This window comes from Pseudorca crassidens, chromosome 5 (assembly GCF_039906515.1).
Source record: "Pseudorca crassidens isolate mPseCra1 chromosome 5, mPseCra1.hap1, whole genome shotgun sequence".
Classification (NCBI taxonomy): Eukaryota; Metazoa; Chordata; class Mammalia; order Artiodactyla; family Delphinidae; genus Pseudorca; species Pseudorca crassidens.
The window spans coordinates 129,101,845-129,105,395 of NC_090300.1; the positions used below are offsets into that span (position 1 = coordinate 129,101,845).

The following is a 3,551-nucleotide window of genomic DNA, read 5'->3' on the forward strand; positions in this document are numbered from 1 at the left end:
AAGACCTAGACTTTGAAATTCATTGTAAATATATATATATATATATATATATACAGATATATATATAGTCATTGAGCATATATATATATAGTCATTGAGCATTAAGAAGTAGTTTGTGCATTGGTATTGGTCTAAATAATTTTTCTAATAAATAAGATGCTTTCATGACCTATCTGAAGACAATATTTTGATGGCTTTCCCTAAACTGTAACATTGGGAAAGAAAAAGATATTACATTGATAAAACTTCTCTGTTGAAGAATTCCTGGCATTGCTGAATTGATAGGAATGTTATTTTAAATGTGAAATAAAATGCATTTGCTTATTTAAAAATGTCTTCAGAAAGCAAATATTTTCTTAAAAACATACATATGTAATCCATACTATTTTAAATACTTGTAAACTCTTTAAAGTTTCCCAAAAAGGAATTAGAAAGGGATATTTAATAATGAAGGTAAGTTTAAGTCTTTTTTATATCATTTATATCATTTACCAAACTTCTGCAGGATAGTTAGGTTACTTCCAAGATGGACAGTTTACTACCTTCTTAACTGTGTAAATAATAAAACAAACAAAAAAATATTTATTAATCAGGTCAATTATAGTTTAATATTTTAAAAGCAAACTTTTAAATTTTTATGTTTTGTCAATATGTAGTTCACAATCTGTATTTTATGTGTGATATTTTAAATCCAAAATCCATTTTATGATATTTATTAATTTGTATCTTGTATATAAATAAAATAAATGTGTATTAGTGAAATAGTTTAGGAATTTCAAAAATTTACTTATACCAAAACCACACAACTTATTATATGCAACACATGGACATTAACATTACAGTTTTTGGCCTTTTTATAAGGTAGCTTACATAAAAAGAAAGTTGCTTATTACTTGTCTGTCCTAATCTATGAAGTGTTGTAATCAACAGACCCCATCCCATAGGTTTTCACTGTGTATTTAAAGCATACTTGATACCTCCCTTCATGAAAGGTGAACAAACCTGAAATTCCCACCTAGAAAAAAAATGTTAACTCAGAATTATCAAATCCTGAAGTTTAGGCAGATGGACACCAGAAATGGATTATGGGCAACTCTTAAATCATTCACCTAACTACATAGTATAGGAAGTTACAGTGTTGGCCGAAAGAAGACACAGGTTTCTCACTAAATTTTGTTTCAAAGGGTTTCAAAATTCTGTGACAGATTTTTGATCATGTTTTTATTAAAAAGTATTGATTTTAAAGACTAATAACTTAAAGCCACCACACACACACACACACATAAACACACAAATGATCGACAAAATGTTCCTCTTTCCTTCTGAAGGTTTTTCAATGTATTGTTATTATTTCATTAACTAGTCATTTACTATTCAACTTAAATCGCCAGTTGATACAGACAGTTCTGAGATGGGTCTTCTACCTGCCACCCTAATCTTCTAGATTAGGGTGGCAGGTATTACGGATAGTATTCATCCTGAGCTTTCTGGGCAGACACGGTGACCTTGCCAGCTCCAGCAGCCTCCTTTTCCACTATTTTGATGACACCCACAGCAACTGCCCATCTCATGTCATGAACAGCAAAACGATCCAGAGGAGGATTATCAGAGAAGCTCTCAACACACATGGGCTTGCCAGGAACTATTTCTATGGTGGCAGCATCACCAGGTCTCAAAAATTGGGGGCCATCTTCCAGTTTCTCTCCAAATAGCAATCAATCTTTTCCTTCAGCTCAGCAAACCTGCAAGTAGTGTGAGCTGTGTGACATCCCGCACAGGTCCATAGCCAGCATTGATTTGCCCTGGGTGGTTCAGGATAATCACCTGAGGCTTGAAGTCAGCTGCTTCCATTGCTGTGTCACCGTTGCTGTCACCAGCCATATTGCCAGAATGAATATATTTGAGAGACACATTCTTGACATTGAAGCCCATATGGAAGAGCTTCACTCAAAACTTCATGGTGCATTTTAACAAACTTGACTTCAGTTGTAACGTTGACTGGAGCATAGGTGACCACCATGCCTGGTTTGAGAACACCAGTCTCCACCTGTCCCACAGGGATAATACCAACATGAATAATTTTGTAGATGTCCTAGAGGACAGCCAAAGGGCTGATCAGTTAGATGAGTTGGTAGCAAAATGCAACCCAGAGCTTCAAGCAACATGGTTCCATGGGCATTGCCATCTTTATGGGTTAATTTCGATCCCTTAAACCACGACAGTTTAGCATTTGGCTCCAGCACGCTGTCATCGTTTCAACCCAAAATTAACACAAATGCTACTATGTTAGGGTTGAGCCAATTTTTTAATGTAGGTGCTGAGATTTTTTTTTTTTTTTTTTTTTTTTTTTTTGCTGTACACGGGCCTCTCACTGTTGTGGCCTCTCCCGTTGTGGATCACAGGCTCCAGACGCGCAGGCTCAGAGGCCATGGCTCACGGGCCCAGCTGCTCTGCGGCATGTGGGATCTTCCCGGACCGGGGCACGAACCCATCTCCCCTGCATCGGCAGGCTGACTCTCAACCACTGCACCACCAGGGAAGCCCCGCTGACTTTTTAACAATATCCTTGTACAACTTCTGGCTGAAAGAATCTATTTTGTTAATATCAACATTTAGCTGTTTCATACCCAATGTGTAGGTCAGAAGGGCATGCTTCCAGGTCTGCTTGTTCTTGGATAAACCTGTTTCAAATTCACTAATACCAGCAGCAACAATCAAAACAGTACAATCAGCCTGTGATGTGCCTGTGATCATGTTTTTGATTAAGTCTCTGTGTCCTGGGGCATCAGTGAAGTTCAAATAATACTTTTAGGTCTCAAATTCCCACAGGGAGATATCAATGGTGATATGACATTCATGTTCAGCCTTCAGTTTATCCAAGATGCAGGTATCCTTGAAGGAGCCATTTCCCATCTCAGCAGCATCCTTCTCAAACTTATTGATGTTTCTTTTGTTGATCCACCACATTTGTAGATCCGATGTCCAGCAGTGGTCTACTTGCCCCAATGTAAGTGTCCAACTATAATGATGTTGATATGAATTTTTTTCTTTCCCATTTTAGCTTAGATTTAGTGGTGATTTCACAACACCTGTCTGGTGATAAAATTGTTGTAAAAAAGCTGTGAAGGAAATCTTTACAATCTTGGATTCCACCCACAGTCTTCAAATGATATATGTAACACATGATTTTACACATAAACATGAAATTAGCTTTTACCTTGTCTGTGGCTGTTCAGTCTTATTACCTGAGAAGTCTGGAACCATGGTATTAAACTTGATCAAGAATATACTAAATAGTAGGACAACTTATCTGACAAATTATCCCCACAGAGGTCACCCTGTACTAGCTTACCTACATTGTTATTAAAAAAGCATAGATGTTATTTTTGTTTGTTTGTTTTTGTTTGTTTTTAGTTTATATAGCCTGGCTTTAGCTGCAAACTTAGTATCTCACACATATTTTGATGGTACATTTTAGTACTCTGCGTTGCCTTTATGCAGTCCTTTATGAGTCCTTTCCATATCCAGTCGTGTGTAACAGCTGCAGTTGA

General features: G+C 36.8%; 1 pseudogene; it reads right to left on the reverse strand.

The window, feature by feature from the left end:
• Positions 1 to 1,460: 1,460 nt before the first annotated feature.
• Positions 1,461 to 3,056, reverse strand: LOC137224324 (elongation factor 1-alpha 1 pseudogene; annotated as a pseudogene).
• Between the last annotated feature and the right edge of the window lie 495 nt (positions 3,057 to 3,551).